The sequence below is a fragment of the Eleutherodactylus coqui genome, chromosome 6, assembly GCF_035609145.1.
Source record: "Eleutherodactylus coqui strain aEleCoq1 chromosome 6, aEleCoq1.hap1, whole genome shotgun sequence".
Classification (NCBI taxonomy): Eukaryota; Metazoa; Chordata; class Amphibia; order Anura; family Eleutherodactylidae; genus Eleutherodactylus; species Eleutherodactylus coqui.
In genome coordinates, this window is record NC_089842.1 from 92597113 (window position 1) to 92615925 (window position 18813).

Sequence of the window (18813 nt, forward strand, 5' to 3'; positions counted from 1 at the left end):
GGTAGATAAAGAGTGGGGCTTTTTTTAAAGGTAGAACTTAGTGCATCTAACTTTTTATTGTAGACTTACTAGTGGGGGAGGGTTCCTGTTGTAATGAATGGAAGGGAGGATTCACTTTGAGGGCCTTAGGATCCCTTTACATGGGGCGACTGTTGGGCACTTAAACCTCCAACAGTCGTCCCAATGATTACCACTCCTGTGCTTACTGAATGGGGGCAGACCATGCTGGAGATCTCTTTCGGCCATCCACCTCCATTCAGAGTAAACAGGCAGTGGTTCATTGATGAACGGCTGCCTGATTACACAGGTCAATCACTTGATTTTTATGCCTACCTAAACTGAGCAATAAGTGAATGAATTATCATTTGTTTTTCAGTCGCTGGCAGTGTTTACAGAGAACGATTATTGCTCAGTTTTGCATGATCTAGCGATACACTGATAATAATCGTTCCATATAAGAGAGCCCTTACAGCCAGATATGTTTTTGAGAAGGGCGAATATGGCTCATCTTCTGGAACACAAACAAATTTCTATATAGACTTCTGCCATTTTTGTCAATTTTTTTCTAATAACGCATAAATATCATTCTCCTCTCAGGGCGCTTGATATTTGACAACCTGAAGAAGTCCATTTCATACACTGTGACCAAGAACATTCCGGAGATGATCCCTTTCATGGTCTATGTTATCATCAGCTGCCCCTTGCCCTTAGGAACCATCACCATCCTCTTTATAGAGCTGGGAACTGATATTGTAAGTTCACATTTTGGAACATATATGTGAATTTCATGCATCAATACACATTGCATGCCCATGACTTAGTTCAGGTGACCTCCTTGGAAGGAATAGTCTGCAAATAACGTAGCATCTTCTCAACCAACATGTAATTTACTAGGATTGGCAAATTTCTTAACGTCACTAATTTTCTCTGATTCCCTCAGATTCCTTCCATTGCCTTAGCGTATGAGAAAGCAGAAAATGATATCATGACCAGAAAGCCACGTAACTCACTCAAAGAGCGACTGATGAACATGCAGCTGTTGTCATATTCCTACTTTCACATAGGTAAGAAAAATTTATTATGAAACTTACGTTTTTATTGTCAAATCAAACGACCGCAACGCAAAGAGATTCCATACCAAGAGGCTTACATGTGCATGTATTTGCCCCACAGCTGCAATGGAAACCTATGCCGGCTTTGTGAATTATTTCACAGTTATGGCTCAACAAGGATACCTTCCGGCTACACTACTTGGAGTCCGAGCTCTATGGGAAGACAAAAACACCAATGAGCTAGAAGACAGTTATGGGCAAGAATGGGTGAGCATGCGGAACAAGAAGATAGGCGACTAGAGATGAGCGAGCATACTCGCTAAGGCTATCTACTCGAGTGAGTAGTGCCTTAGTCGAGTATTTGCCCGCTCATGTCTAAAGAGTCGGCTGCCGGCATGGGTGACAGGTGAGTGCGGGGGGGGGGGGGGGGGGGGGGGAGAGGGAGAGAGGGATCTCCCCCGTTCCTCCCGGCTCTCCCCCGTTGCTCCCCGCCCGTCGCCGGCACCCGAATCTTTAAACACGAGCAGGCAGATACTAGACTAAGGCACTACTCGCTCGAGTAGTTAGCCTTAGCGAGTATACTCACTCATCTCTATAGGCGACCTATTGGGGATCGACTTTCATATTTATGGACAACTGCACTGAGGAGATAGTTAATTGCTATAATTCACTAGTCTTTAACCTGCAGCTCTCCAACTATTGTAGAACTACACCTCTACATTCCCTGAAATGGTTGTTGCACTTTTCAGCTGAAATATATCTCATACAACAGGGGTATAGCCAAGAGGGGTTTTGGTGTGGCATGTGTAATGGATGCTGGTTTCCACCCACGAGTTATTTTACCTCCCATAGAATAGTAAACTGAACATTTTGCTTTGGATTAAGGAAAGCCAAGCTATAGTGCTGATATCAGTATCATTTCCATGGAAAGGCTACAGACCTTTAATAAGGTCTGCCAAAGAGCCATTTTTTCTGCACCTAAAGTCCTACAGTAACATCAAATTAGGCCTCACTAGCTTGAGTGGTGCCATTGTTGACACTAATCATTGCTCAAGTCCCAGCACAACCAGCAATGTCTATATTTCTGCAGTGACATCATAGGCAAATTCTGAATACTTTAAAACAAAGTAACCTGTATAATCTTGTCTCTATTTTGCAGACCCATGTACAGCGTCTCAACCAGGAGTGGTACTGCTACTCAGCTTTCTTTATCAGTATTGTGGTCTGCCAGATGATGAACACACTTATCCGAAAAACGAGAAGAAACACCCTGATGACCAAGAATTTTTTCAGGTGAGTGAAAGTCAGTTCTTCGTACTTCTATCAGTAAGATGTCATGTTATGTTCATATATGTTTAAGCAGGGGTGTACCCAGAAGAGGAGCCAACACAGCTGAATCACAAAGGGACAACCTTTGGAGCTAACTTAGAATACAACAGTGCTATCCCTGGCACAAAGGCAGTACTAAAAAGACAAACTATCTGCTATTTCCTTGCTTTATACTCATTTTTATTTCCACAGGAACAAAATCATCTTCTTGGGCTTACTCTCATAAGTAGTCATTGGGGTAGGCCTCTGTTACATCCCTGGGCTGAATGAAGGCTTGCACTTTATGCCCATTCGGTAAGTTACCATATGGATAAGTTGTAGATACCATATTACAATGATAGCAGAAGTAGAATCCATACCCTAATCCATGCAACAGAACTTACACGTGTATATAGAGAATATGTAAGATGCTGGTGGGAGATTCTGGGCCTCTCCAAGTATGAGGAATATAAAATAGTACCCAGAGCGTTAAGAAACAATGTATTGCCCCCTGCCCGCTTCAGAAACCCTGATTTTCTCAAAAAGTGGGAAGCTGAAATAACAGAATCATCCCTCAGATTAATTAAACTTCTGATAGAAGAAGAAAGAACAACCCTCGTAAGAAAAAAAAAATCACTGGAAGAACTAATAGAAAAATCCAAAAGGTTCTCAGATCCTGAATACCCACTCCTGGAAAAAATCTCCAAGAAAATATCTAAGTACACACAAAACATCAAAGATAGGAAACATTCCCTATTCACAAGGGATCTGATAGATTTTCGTGAAAATAGAGCTTACACTAGTGTCAGTAAGTACTCGGGCACTGAGCCTAGCTCATCAGAAACAGAACAATCTGACAGCGAAGGGTTCAGGATCCCACGTGCACAAGGGTCCTCCCGAGCGGGTCGGGGACGTGGTAAATCACGGGGGCGTGGACGAACAAGATCTTACCCACAAAATACCCCTGACTTCCCCATCTCACAATATTTTTTGAGGGGCCGCAGGAATCCCCCGACCAACTACTGACAATATCTAATACCTCTGAACAACCCACAAACGACAAGATGCAGATCGTTAATCTATCAACACATGCACTTATGAAAGGAGAGTTCTGGAGAGGGGACTGTCCTTTGTCCTGACGACCCGCTACCAGCCGTTCATCTGGACAAAGGACATCTCCCTCTTCATGAGAAAATTAAGATGGAAAAAATACTTCGCCATTCAAGATCACAAAATGGCAAACAACCTAGGATTACCGGTCTCAGAAATTCCTGTCCATAACTATCCAATCCAAGTATTAGACACGGCGGAACGATACGCACGTACTTGTGACAGAAACACCTTATTGATCCCCAAACAACGGGAAAATACAACTGAGATGCGGATCGTGAGTACCTTTGATACAGGGCACAGAGAAATTCCATATATATAGATCTTATTGGGACATCCTTCAAAATGACGAGGACATCGAGTCATATATCCTGTCCCACCCGAAGGTGACATATCGGCGAGGGCGAAATATTAGGGACCACTTGGTCAAAAGCCACCTTAGACCAACAACAGTGCGAAATGATTGGCTCTCCCGATCCATACTTGTAGGGACCTTCGCATGCTCTAATTGTACGGTGTGCAGATATATAAAAAAGGGCAGCTCCTTCGAATCTACGGCAACGGGAAAGAAACATGAAATCCGTGATTTTATCAATTGTCTATCAATGAATGTGGTCTATCTCACATGCAGCTGTGACAAGCAATATATAGGAAAGACCAGACAGCAATTGCGGCGCAGAATTCTCGGCCACATTGGGAATGTCGGGAGAAAAGAGGCAACCTTGGTAGCGACGCATGTATGGGACCAACATGGCGGAAACGCGGATTGTCTGAAATTCCAAGGGGTAGAGATAATCAAATCAAATGGCAGAAGAGGGGATGTTGACAACCTGCTCCTCCAAAAGGAGACTGGTTGGATCTTTCGATGCGAAACTTTCCAACCAATGGGCCTTAATGAGCTATTATCTTTCAATTGTTTCCTCTGATAAATCCATAAGTGAGACACAGTTTTCGCCCTGGGCTCTACGTGCTTCCCTTAAACCTGGAGCTCAATCCATGGCGAACAAGTGTAACGAGAAAGAAACAATCTTTGATCACAAGGGATGATCTATGCATATATTAATATGATCTACTGAAACTTGTACTACGATATTGCCCACGTATCTGATGAATCAAACAATCACCTTTGTGATTCATCTTTACAGTTGCCGACTGCAATAGATAATCGGCTATTCCGGGTCTCTTGCAGAGATCCCTAAATAATATCAGTACCACTATTGATGATCAACATAGTGTTAGCATCTACTTACCCGAGTCAAGGACATCTTCCGTTACATATAAGATGCGCCATACTAATCGCCATTATGCGATTTCATCATAATTGTAGCTCTCTAATATTTGACAACTACGCTTTCTTTAGCAAATGTTATCGTTACCTTACAGGATTATTATTAACATCTCTGTACTTTGCTGATTTATAATATCTGCGACCGTAAAAAAGCCCCTCCTAATCTTGCCCCCTTGTTGGATACAAGTGCCCTATAGAGGCAATCTACAACTAACAGGCACCGCCCCTCTGCATTCTTGATACAAGGGAACAATTGAATTATACTATCCTTAAGCAAGCCCCTCCCAAAACCCCCCTCCTCCCACAAAAAATGTATCAGATATATAAGTGGGCGTTCACACAATGGGGACACATCGTGATATCTACGATCGGCCTGCACGGGATGTGATGAACATATGCTATGACGCACCGCGGTCAGATTGTCTTCCGATGCGTCTAGCTATACCGCACCCCATTATTTAAGATAGGCTGAGATACCCCACGTGAGGATGACATAGCCAGCAACTACGATGAGAGAAGCCAGGCTCCGCCCCGATAGCCTGGATTGGCCAGGACGTTCCGTGTCATGGTGACACGCCTGGCTCCGCCCGCCAGCGTCGGTGCACTGATAGTGGGCAAACTCCGCCCCCCCCCCCCCGTGACGCTGCAGGCCCGGATTGGCTAAGACGCCTCGCGTCATGATGACGCGCCGCACGCTGCCTCATCCCGCCTCCTAACACCAGCCCATTGACAGCGCTCTGACCCCACCTCCCCCTGATGTCACAGGCTGGTGCATACGATCGCGGGGCAACTATAACCATCTGAGGAGACAGTCGGCATCTATAGAACTAGAAATTTGCATCGGAACAACTAGTTCTAAAAAACGAGGGGATTAAGAGCTTCTCTGTACACATGGTCCGACTGTTGATGGGCATAATAGAATCAGGATTGGCGAGCCTATACGCACCAACCCCCCTGGGGGAGGTGACTAGTGGATATAAAAGCAGGCAAGTTCCGGATGGGCTCTCATTCCCTAGCTTACCATCTGGGCTACGGACACCATTTTTTAATTTTATTCATGCTTTGCTGAAGCTATTTAGCTACTAATGGGGAACCTTTGGGCATACCTTCACGGGCTAAGCTGTTATTAGGCACGCCTAGGGACATCTAACAGAGTCCCTTGCTTAACAAACAGGCGAACTTATAGGAGGATTGGCTCCAGTCTTGCCTAATATAACTCTTCAGGTTTGACTTTCACTGGTCTTGGCTTGATTGCCACAGACCATAGTGAAGTAACAAACCAACTATTTAGCTTAGCAACTGGTTGGGCTCCTCCTGATCTAGTCACCATTTAGACAGACCTGAGAGGGCAAAGAGCTAACCCAGGATTCACTAGGCTCCTCAGATCTAGACGCCAAACAAATAGATCTACAAGAAATAGAGGAGCTCTATTTATAGCCCAATAACCCCTTGTATATGCATGAGCAACTGACTTATTTCTGTCATTTTCCCCGCATTTGGAAGCGTAGTGGTTCATTGTTTTTAGGACATATTTCATCTTGGCATAAAATCAGCCAAAATTCATTTTACGCTTACTCCTAAAGAGTCAAATCTAAAGTACTGTAATACTCCTGAGGATCCACTCAATGGGGTGGTGAAACGCGTTGAGTTTGAAGGGTCTCGTACTAATGACAGAGTTGGAAGAGATCTACACCAATGACAAAATTGGAGATTGTGAAGTACTATTGACAGTGCAATGACAAGCACTATATAAACAAACAGCTGTGGTGGCTCAATACTTCTGATGGTGTAGGAATACAACACCACAGACCAATCAGTTGTTCACCAGCTGGTTAAAAACACAAATCTTCCGAATATAGATCCGCTATTTCAGCAAGGACTTATTGCTGGATTGCAGCTTAAGCCCTTGTGTCGTATATCCATCAAGCGGACCTAATTGTAGGAGTACGTTTACTCTAGAACAATTCTATATAACATCTTTCGTTCACATAATGGAACACCTACACTATATAAGAAAATGACTGTCCTAAATAATTAGATGTGCCGAAGTTGTTGCGACACATGCTATCTCTGTTATTTTTTGTGTTATTTGTTGTGCCCTAGCATGAAACCTTTTTAAATAAATTACCCAATCAAGTTTATCATTTTATTCTAAGTCCCCTCTGTGAAGGGCTTTAATAACTCTGAGACTTTCTATCTGCCCCCTCTGTGATCTTGTTACCATATGGAGAAGTAGTAGATACAATATTACAATGATAGCAGAAGTAGAATCCATACCCTAATGCATGCAACAGCCCATTTTACCCTTGAAGTTGAACCTACCCATGGACATACAATATCAAATATCATTGAAAATGTGACATGCAGCTCAATGATAATACTGGGCAATAGACACCAATAGTACAATCAGTTATTAGGTCACCATACTAGTGGCTAAGGTTATATTTTAAGCATCAACTCTTGGTGCTATCCTTTAATCAGATGATCGTACAGCAGGAGTTGGTTGCTCATCAGTTGTTGCGATAGTCCCCTCCATGACTGATAAGATGCAATACTAGAAATAGAATAGGTCTTGATTGTGATGTTGACATTGCAGTAGCCATCTACCCTAAGTCACTGTGTAAAGTCAGAATATGCTATCCCCAAAATTGCAGACTTTACCATATGATATGTGCATATTTCAGCTGCCTCACCATCATTTAGTTCAATCAGAATTAGAGATGAGCGAGCACCAAAATGCTTGGGTGCTCGTTGCTCGAGTCGAACTTTCCGCGATGCTCGAGGGTTCGTTTCGAGTAACGAACCCCATTGAAGTCAATGGGCGACTCGAGCATTTTTGTATATCACCCATGCTCCGCTAAGGTTTTCTTTGGTAAAAATCTGCAAAACCCAAGAAAGTGATGGAAACGACACAGAAATGGATAGGGCAGGCGAGGGGCAACATGCTGGGCTACATTTCAGGTTCCCAGGTCCCACTATTAAGCCACAATAGCAGCAAGAGTCTCCCTACCCCCTAACAATTTTTACTACAAACTCTCATTAGTAAGCCACACCTTAGCTAAGCACCACACTACCTCCAACTAAGCACAAGCACTGATTGCGGGACACACCACTGCCTCTTCTCCTGGGTTACATGCTGCCCAACCCCCCCGCACGACCCAGTGTCCACAGCGCACACAAAAGTGCCCCTGCTCAGCCTTCAGCTGCCCTCATGCCACACGCACATTACATTGCTCCTTCAACAGGACAAGTTCTTCTAGCCTTCTTCACAATGTGTTTAGCATACAAATACTGCAGGTCGATGATATATTCCATTGTCTTTCTAAAGGTGCCCATACATATGAGTAAAATCAGACAAACCCTCTGTTTTGCGGTTATCCCAACTTTCTCACAAATCGACCATGTTGAATTTCAACATTATGGATCCTTTGCTCCCACAGGAGAAAAACCACCAGAGGAGGAATCTGGCAGCAGGTTAGGCTGGTTTTTCATCAGCATTTTGTTTTCCTGTTCTGCCCTAAAAGCAGAAAAACAGGGGAAAAAAACTATTCCAGTAAAATCCGCATTGATCTAAATGGGACTTATTTTGTTTCAGTTTGTTTAAGTTTCATCTGTTTGCTTATTTACAGAAATATAGATTGACAGGCAGGAATTTTTTTCCCCATCTAAGGGTGACTACCCACTAGAGTTTTTTTCCCTCTGCGAAATTCGCAGCATTTTTTTTCTGCAGGGGTCTATGGGACTTGCAATGTTAAAATCGCGATCACGCAAAATCGCAATTTACCGCAAAATCGCGGTAAATTGCGATTTTGCGCGATCGCAATTTTAAGATTACAAGTCCCATAGAACTCTGCAGGAAAAAAAAAGGCTGCGAATTTTGCAGGGATAAAAAAAAACTCCAGTGGGTAGTCACCCTAAGGCCGCCTACACACGAGCGGAAATTCCGTGGCGGGATTTCCCGCGGAATTTCCACCGCTGGAAGCCTGCATAGGATTGCGTTAACAAATGCAATCCTATGCAGACGGCCGCGATTTGGCCGCGCGAAATATCGCGGGGCAAACAAATCGCGGCATGCTTTATTTCTGTGCGGGGCTCGCGGAGCCCCGCACAGAAATGTCACTCCCCACCGCCGGATCCGGTCTGCGCACGCGCCGGCTGCGTGGCAAGCCGGCACATCAAACAGCCAGAGCCGGCAAGTGTGGTGAGTACGCGCTGGTCCCTGCAGGCACTCGGGTCTGGTCCCGCGGTGAGAATCCTCGCCACCGGATCCGATACGCCCGTCTGCAGGCGGCCTAAGGCTGGGTTCACACGGGGCGGATTTGCCGCGGAAATTCCGTCCGGAATTTCGCCGCCGCAGATACGCCTACGGCCGCTAATCCTGGTATTAGCCGGCCATGTGGACAAGATCTCAGAAATCTCGTCCACACGGGACGGCAAATCGGCCGCGGCGCAGCATGTTCATTCTTTTTCTTTCTCCGCTGCGGCCGCGCTCTCCTCTATGGGAGGCCGGCCGCAGTAGAAGAGTGAGCGGCTGGGCCGCTTCAAAACCCGCGGCTAAGTGCCGCGAGTTTTGAAGCAGCGCTTCTACTGGCGGAAATCGAGGTTTTTCGCTGCGGCCAAACCGCGAGATTTCCGCTGTGTGGGAACCCAGGCTAAGGGCTAATGCCCAGGGCCATATTTCTGCTATGTTTTTTTACACGGCATAAAATCATGGTGTTGTCCCGCAGCTATTAGCTTCTATTGAACCTTATATAGCTTAATGTTCACGCTGTGGAATTCCACTGCCGAATTCTGCAGCATTGAAGAAAACGTGGCATGTTCTGTGTAGAACATGCCACGGGAATACGTGCGGCTGGCGTCCATTGTAGTCAATGGAAGCCGGCCGTCACGCTATATTTCCTCTGCAGCACAGCAGAAATATTGCGTTAATACGCGTCCCCGCCCACCACCAGCCACGTCATCCGTCACTGCCGGCGTGTCATACACTGTACTACGCATGTGCGCCGGCCATCAATGCGGGATGCGTATAGCAGATCCGGAGTGGTGACTGTGGGGTATGGGGGGCACCGCGGTGGACTCTGCTGCGATATTCCGCTGGTGGAGTCCGTCACAGCCGTGGGCATGAGGTCTAAAGCAACGTAAACTGGAAAGAATGGAACATTCCTTTTTTTTCATTGTACTCTATGGGGGATAGAAACAAATGGAAGGTATTCCGTTTAATACAACTGGGCGTGTGCAATTATAAAATATAGCCACATTCCAATTTTTAAAAAATGTATCCATTACAAATTCATCATGACAGATGTCCAACCGATGCACAAAAATCTCGTCCACACGGGACGGCTAATCCGCTGCAGTAAATCCGGCTGTAACCGCAGCCGCGGCTTCAAAAGAAGCAGCATGTCTATTTACCTTTTCTTTTTTGTTTATTTTCGTCGCGGCCGCGCTCTCCTCTATGGGAGCGCCGGCCGCAACGAAAAAGCAAGCGGCCGGCCGCTTCAAAGTTCTCCCGGCGGAAATCTCGCGTTTTTTGCTGCGGCCAAACCACGAGATTTCCGACGGGAATCCGCCCTGTGTGAACCCAGCCTAAGGGTTTGTGGGTTTTCTCTGGACTTCGTCCCCCAACACTGATCTACATAATACCTGCATCAGTGTTGAGTTTGTCATTTTGTACCACGATTGGTCATATTTATTAATGTACGACTGCATTGAGAAGACTGACTTCCAGACTGTATATTTATCACGCACTACACAAGTTTTGCCGGCACTTGGAAAAGGAATAAGTAGTTATGAAGTCCAAGACATATGCAGTATGGCCTATTTCCAAACAAGAACTCCTTTTAAAAACAGCATGTGCGCTTCTAGCACAGTTTTACTGCATTTTTATGGGGTTTCATGTTTTTAGGGTGCTTGATGTTTTCCGGTGGCGGATGAATAGAAAAGTGTCGTCCTCTCGTTTTTCAGTTTAATTTTTAATACCAACATGGATGGAAACCTCACATATTCACCCCTATGGATTCAGGCCAGTTCCTTCTTGGATTCTGTCCCCAAGCAGTTTTCAATTTTAAAGTCAAACAGGCCTTTCTTACGCATTGGAACATATTTTTTGCAATTATATCAACTTCATTGACATTCTAGTCCATAGTACTATTTATGATTGGGGAACTGTCTTGAAGAGTCCTTAAAGGGGTTGTCAGGTTATCAGACAACATTCCCCCTATAGTGCTTAATGTGCTAAAATAACAGAAAGTAGCAGTACGTACCCATCCTCTGCCAATCAGAGGCTGCAGAATCATCAGCCATTCTCCTGGCATCACTGCTCACATCCCGAGTGTCATGATGCCAAGAGTTCAGAGCAATGATACTTCAGCCTCTGATTGGCTGCAGCGATCAGGTGACTCGGTGACATTATCTTTCACAACAAACACCAGGACCATGGCAGGGCTGGATCGTGGTGGAAGAGGACAGCTACGTACTGCTCAATTTGTTAGTTTAGCATAGTTGGCGCTACTGGGGGGAAATGTTGTGCAGTAACCAGACAATCCCTTTAAAACTCATCTTGAGCCTTCTAAATGGCAGATAAGTATTATAGCCCATCAGTCTTATAATCTACAGTTATTCACCAAGTGTCATTTTCAACTGTGGTTATCTTCTGACAGCAAGGCCACACTCCAGGGATATTTGCAATAAAAAGGATTGACTGGGTCTCTTCCACGTATGGTATGATATGGTTATTAGTGGACAAACACCAATGCAGATTACATTAGTATTTCCTACCTTTTTTGAACATAACACTGCAGATATAGTGAGGAAACAAATTAAAAAGCAACATAGCTAATCTTCCATCAGTTTTAAGAATATCTTGATGTGTGATTTCCATCCCATGTTAACCCAGCCTTAGGGGGCTCATAAGGCCTCTCTTCTCCATATAGGGAGCCCAGTAGTATGAATAAAGCATTATAGTTGGGGGGCCCTATTACAGGTTTTGCATTGGGGCCCTGAATCTTCAAGTTACGCCTCTGGGTATGGGTACAGATAAAGGATAGGGGGGCCACAGCTGAACTTTTGCACCCGGGCATCTGAGCCTTTAGTTACGCCCCTGCTCATAATGATCTGATAATCATCATCTAATATCTAGCAGTAAAATAGATGATATATTAGAGAGAATCTATATGATGAATAGATGAGATTAGATATTTATTTACCTAATATCTAACATAGATGGCATCTAATATCTATTTGATAATCATCATCTATTTAATATCTAGCAGTTAGATAGATTCTATTTGATAAATATACTGTATTAGAATCTATGTATTTATCTGTTAATATTTATCTAACTAATAAATGTCTAATATCTTATCTATCTATATGTACCCATATCTGATAGATATTAGATAATATTTATTTATCTAATACATGTCTATCTATATGAAAGATATACACTACCGTTCAAAAGTTTGGGGTCACATTGAAATGTCCTTATTTTTGAAGGAAAAGCACTGTACTTTTCAATGAAGATAACTTTAAACTAGTCCTAACTTTAAACAAATGCACTCTATACATTGCTAATGTGGTAAATGACTATTCTAGCTGCAAATGCCTGGTTTTTTGTGCAATATCTACAAAGGTGAATAGAGGCCCATTTCCATCAACTATCACTCCAGTGTTCTAATGGTACAATGTGTTTGCTCATTGGCTCAGAAGGCTAATTGATGATTAGAAAACCCTTGTGCAATCATGTTCACACATCTGAAAACAGTCTAGCTCGTTACAGAAGCTACAAAACTGACCTTCCTGTGAGCAGATTGAGTTTCTGGAGCATCACATTTGTGGGGTCAATTAAACGCTCAAAATGGCCAGAAAAAGAGAACTTGCATCTGAAACTCGACAGTCTATTCTTGTCCTTAGAAATGAAGGCTATTCCATGCGAGAAATTGCTAAGAAATTGAAGATTTCCTACAACGGTGTGTACTACTCCCTTCAGAGGACAGCACAAACAGGCTCTAACCAGAGTAGAAAAAGAAGTGGGAGGCCGCGTTGCGCAACTAAGCAAGAAGATAAGCACATTAGAGTCTCTAGTTTGAGAAACAGACGCCTCACAGGTACCCAACTGGCATCTTCATTAAATAGTACCCGCAAAACACCAGTGTCAACATCTACAGTGAAGAGGCGGCTGCGGGATTGTGGGCTTCAGGGCAGAGTGGCAAAGAAAAAGCCATATCTGAGACTGGCCAATAAAAGAAAAAGATTAAGATGGGCAAAAGAACACAGACATTGGACAGAGGAAGACTGGAAAAAAGTGTTGTGGACGGATGAATCCAAGTTTGAGGTGTTTGGATCACAAAGAAGAACGTTTGTGAGATGCAGAACAGATGAAAAGATGCTGGAAGAATGCCTGACGCCATCTGTTAAGCATGGTGGAGGTAATGTGATGGTCTGGGGTTGCTTTTGTGCTGGTAAGGTGGGAGATTTGTACAGGGTAAAAGGGATTCTGAATAAGGAAGGCTATCACTCCATTTTGCAACGCCATGCCATACCCAGTGGACAGCGCTTGATTGGAACCAATTTCATCCTACAACAGGACAATGACCCTAAACACACCTCCAAATTGTGCAAGAACTATTTACAGCAGAAGCAGGCAGCTGGTATTCTATCGGTAATGGAGTGGCCAGCGCAGTCACCAGATCTGAACCCCATTGAGCTGTTTTGGGAGCAGCTTGACCGTATGGTACGCCAGAAGTGCCCATCCAACCAATCCAACTTGTGGGAGATGCTTCTAGAAGCGTGGGGTGCAATTTCACAAGCTTACCTCAACAAATTAACAGCTAGATTGTCAAAGGTGTGCAATGCTGTAATTGCTGCAAAAGGAGGATTCTTTGACGAAAGCAAAGTTTGATGTAAAAACAATGTTATTTCAAATACAAATCATTATTTCTAACCTTGTCAATGTCTTGACTCTATTTTCTATTCATTTCACAACGCATGGTGGTGAATAAGTGTGACTTTTCATAGAAAACACAAAATTGTTTGGGTGACCCCAAACTTTTGAACGGTAGTGTATATTAGATTGTTAGATATTAGCCAGACATACAATATCCATCGTCATCTGTTTATTAGTTACCTATCATCTAAATATCTAATCTCACTTATCTACCTATCTATCCGATACATATCAGATGAATAGATATTAGATAGATACATATTCGATGGATAGATAGACAATGAAATTAATAGGCAGATTAATAGTTTGAACTTTGCATTAAACAAGAAATACTTCACCTAGTCTTGATGCAAAATACTCCATGTTACAATATAATACTTTAACTGTAAAGACAGTCAACCTAATGGTGAGTAGAATATCTAGACTGTTTCAATTGTGTGTTTGCTTCTCTCATTTATAGGAGCCACCTGGTATTCACTCCATACCCATAGATGAAGAACCGAAAAGAGAGCAAACAAAAGGATAAATTATTTGCTGGGCTCATAAAAAAAAAAGAGCAAAGAGAAGAAAGTAGAAGATTTGAAAAAGGAGTTGGAGATTGTAAGTGATGGCAAGAAAAGAGAATATATTGAAGTACAGGGAGTCCTCATAGGTCATGACCCTGTTCTGTGGGTTTAAACATGATTCTACCAAACTGACCGACTCAGTAGGACCTTATTAGTTACTGAGCAGAGAAGACAAAGCTAAAGAATTATGTAATAACTACAATAATATCATTTAGTATATAATAAATCTAGGACAGAGTGTGGATCTGGTCAAAATAATGACTAAATTATAGCCATAGGGAAGAATTTATCAATGCCTCTCCACCACTTATGCTGTAGAAAAGTGACAAATTATGACTCGCAGCATATTTGCACCATAATTTGTGACTTTTTACACTTCCAGCCACTTTTCATAAGGAGCGAGAAAGTGGTCAAGGTTTAGCAGGAGGGGTAGATCCTCCTCGAAACTAAGATTTTTGTGAAAATTACTTGCACAAATTACTATGCAAAGCTAGACTTGCTTGTTGTTCAGTTTCAGTGAAAGATGTGGCAAATTTGTTTAGACAAGAGCCCCTAATAAAGTTGGTGGATTTTGATCCTACAAAGTATAGAGTAGAAAACTCCTTTTTTTAAATAAATCTTCCTAATTGTGTGTAGTATTGACTACATATTTTCTTTTTCCAGTCTGACCACAAGTTGAATTCTGAGGAACTGGAAAAGAAATATTCAGTAAATATCAAAGAGGTAAGTTTACAATTTGACCATTTGATGGTCTCATGTATTGTCCTTACTCCCAAGATGCACAATATTTTGACAAATTATCTTTTTCTTCAAGGGTCTGAGCACTACAGCTGCCCAAGACCTTCTCACCCGAGATGGACCTAATAAGCTTTCCCCTCCAAAAGGAACCCCGGAAATTGTGAAATTTTTGATGCTAATGGCCGGTGGTTTCTCCATTGTCTTCTGGATTTCAGCTGCATTGTGCTTTCTTGCATATGGCCTTCAAGTTGCACAAGATCCCATTGTTGCCAAAGACAATGTAATAAAACCAGTGGATTTTACCACGTAGATCTTTAATCATGTATCATGACTACTGTGATTGCGTATTGTGTCAGTTATTGAATTGCATTTCCTCTATGTCTACAGCTTTGGTTAGCTATCATCCTGATCGCAGTAGTGGTGATGACTGCGCTCTTTGCTTATTACCAAGAAGCTAAAAGTACCAACATTATGGCTGGCTTTAAGAACATGGTGCCTCAGGTAAGAAGCTTTGCTGCAAAGTTTTGACATTACACTTGATGAGTTTTGGTTTCTAATACATTTCTTTGTTGATTTAGCAAGCCTTGGTTCCTCGTAATGGGAAGCGTATTGAGATGATAGCAGAACACCTTGTTGTGGGGGACATTGTCTTTATTAAAAGGTGGAGATAAAATCCCGGCTGATTTACGTATTCTTGAGAGTCAGGGTTGCAAGGTGAGAAAAGTGAAGACAACACTTTTACATTCAATATAAATGACACTATTGTAATAGTGGAAGATAGTCTTAGAATACATTAAGTCATAAGAATGACCTATTGCTCTTGATGTGTAGGTTGATAACTCATCGCTCACTGGAGAATCAGAGCCACAAACTCGTGGTGTGGATTGCACAGATGAAAACCCCTTAGACGAAGAACCTGGGGTTCTATTCCATGACTTGCTTGGAAGGTTAGCTATAAATCAATATACAAAGATGCTCTCATTTATACTCTTCAAATTATGCACCAAGTAGTAGTACCTAAGATGATCTGTATGTGCTACAAAGTGACTAAAACCCAACTTAATAGTTTGTTTTCTCTACAGGGACAGCATGCGTTATAGTAATTAACACAGGTGATCGTACAGTCATTGGACGGATTGCATCGCTGGCTTCACAAGTTGGAAATGAGAAGACGCCCATTGCCTTGGAGATTGAGCACTTTGTGCACCTGATCAGTGAGCTTGCAGTGGGCGTTGGCATACTTTTCTTCATTATCTCTGTCTCTATGGGATATACTCCCCTCAATTCCATAATATTCTGCATTGGTATTGTGGTAGCATATGTGCCTGAGGGACTACTGGCAACTGTAACCGTAAGTAGTACCTGTTAAGTTCAGAAATGTTATTACCTTTGTCAACCATTGCTTTTGAATACTATTTGGCTTCCCTAATGCCATGTGTACCATCTAGGTTTGTCTATCATTGACTGCAAAGCGTATGACAAAGAAGAACTGCTTGGTTAAGAACCTGGAAGCTGTTGAGACTCTTGGGTCTACTTCAGTCATTTGCTCTGACAAGACTGGGACTTTCACCCAGAACGGTATGACTGTGGCACATATGTGGTTTGATAATTTGATCCATAATGCAGATACTAGTGAAGATCAGACAGGTATGAACCCATCAATCTCTAATCATGGCACCTTAAATAATTGTCTTCACACAACAGGATAGACTGCTATAAGATAACCATTGCTGATTATTCTCTCCAGGTGAATTGTTTGACCAGAGCTCCCAGTCTTGGCATGCACTGGGTAAAATTGCCACCCTATGCAATAGAGCAGAATTTAATGCTGATCAGGAAGACCTGCCCATAAGCAAGGTATATCTCTCTATCTAATATCTATCATCTATTTAACCCTTTCCAATCCACTGTCTGATGCCTAAAGACATTCTGATTGAAGGCTATAAAGCTTCTGATGTTGGAATATGTCCGGCAGGGTATTCTTACTGTATATTACTGACCGCTCTCCAATATGTCCAAAACCTCAGTACTGGCTCTAGCCAGCAGGTGGCACCATTGTATAATGGCAGAAAGAGAAAACCCCTTAGGAAACCTGAATGCAAAATTAGATTGCAAAGGGTTATTATCGATCTATCTTGCACCTATATTAGAAAGAATCAAAGCGTTGTTTCATGAAGACAACCACTGCCAAGTGTCCCATAAGGCTACATGGATGTCAGAGGCGATTCCCTACTTGCAATCTATGAAACAGAAGAGCCCCTCTGTAATAGTGATAGCTGTTCTGATTGACTTGGCCCCTTTCACGTATTACGTGGATGCTGTAGTGAAAATGTCAGGCTAGCAGCTATTCACCAAGGGTTTGAGAAGTCAGAATCAAATCCCATTATAAAAGTTTGGTATCTTATCGGTTTCCTTTTTGGTGCAGAGAACAGTCAATGGAGATGCCTCAGAAGCAGCTTTATTAAAAATTCACAGAGAATGTTTTGGGAAAAGTCATGGAGAAAAGACAAAAGAATGAGAAAGTATTTGAAATCCCTTTTAATTCCAGCAACAAGTACCAGGTAATTGATGGACCAGTACCCAAGTTCTGCTATTCTTCATTAACGGGAATGTTTACTCAGTGTTGGTCTTTCTCCTTACTACTTAGGTCTCCATTCATAAGCTAGAAGATTCTCCTGAGCATAGTTACTTGCTAGTGATGAAAGGTGCCCCAGAATGAATCTTGGATAGATGTAGCACCATCATGATAGAAGGACAGGAATATCCATTGGATGAGGAAATGAAAGAGAACTTTCAGACAGCGTATATGGCACTGGGGAGTCTAGGAGAGAGAGTACTCGGTGGGTTTATGCAACTTTTCATTGACACACTAGAAATTTCTATACAACATAGAATGAATGCTCCTTGGATTCTGTTTCTTTGTTAGACTATATATCTTCAAGTCCTTCAGGATGATAACTATTTCTACATTCTGTTTCTTCCACAGGTTTTTGTCAATTCATGCTTCCTTCTTTCTATGGGTCTGGTTACCCTTTTAGTGCAGAAAATGGAAATTTTCCACTAGATAATTTATGCTTTGTTGGCCTCATCTCCATGATTGACCCACCTCGTTCTACTGTTCCTGATGCAGTCATGAAGTGTCGTAGTTCAGGCATTAAAGGTAAACTATCTCCAAACATTGATCACAGTGATAACTGGATATGATCAATAAAAATCTGATCTCCTCTATTTGTGGTAGGTTATTATGGTGATTGGAGATCACCCAATCACAGCGAAAGCAATTGCAAGAAGTGTTGGCTTCATCTCAAGTACAGGCGAGACGGTGGAAGATATTGCAAGCAGATTATGAATCCCTGTTGAAAGAATTAATCCCAGGTGATGTGATTTACTATTTTCTCAGTCAACTATCGGTAGTTTAAGGCTTGGCTCACACATCTAGTAAAGCTTACGATGTGGACCTGTAGTGCGCCAGAATGGGAGGTGATAATCATGGTGGTTGTTAAGGTATAAGTCCCACTTTCACCTGGCTACACTACATTGAAAAGTTGGTGGTTGATAGTAAAGGGTGGTCTCTGCGTTTTGTGATGTCTTGGTGTAGCATGATACCCCAAATGGAAGTGTCCATGGAGGTAGAAAGGGTAACAGTTAACTCACATTCATACAGCATCCAGAAGAGGATAGAAAAAGTCTTTTACAATCCAAGCTTCTAAAGTTCCGTCCTGAAGATCACTGTAAGTGCTGCTGTCTTCTTATTTGCTTTCATATTGCGAATGTGGGTTTCTCACAATGGCCTGGAAAATCTTCAAC

The 18813-nt window shown here is 42.6% G+C and overlaps 1 pseudogene; it reads left to right on the top strand.

Annotated features, from left to right (window-relative positions):
• The first annotated feature begins 1217 nt into the window (after positions 1-1217).
• The window catches only part of LOC136633651 (potassium-transporting ATPase alpha chain 2-like), a 66560-nt pseudogene continuing 48964 nt past the window's right edge, over positions 1218-18813 (top strand).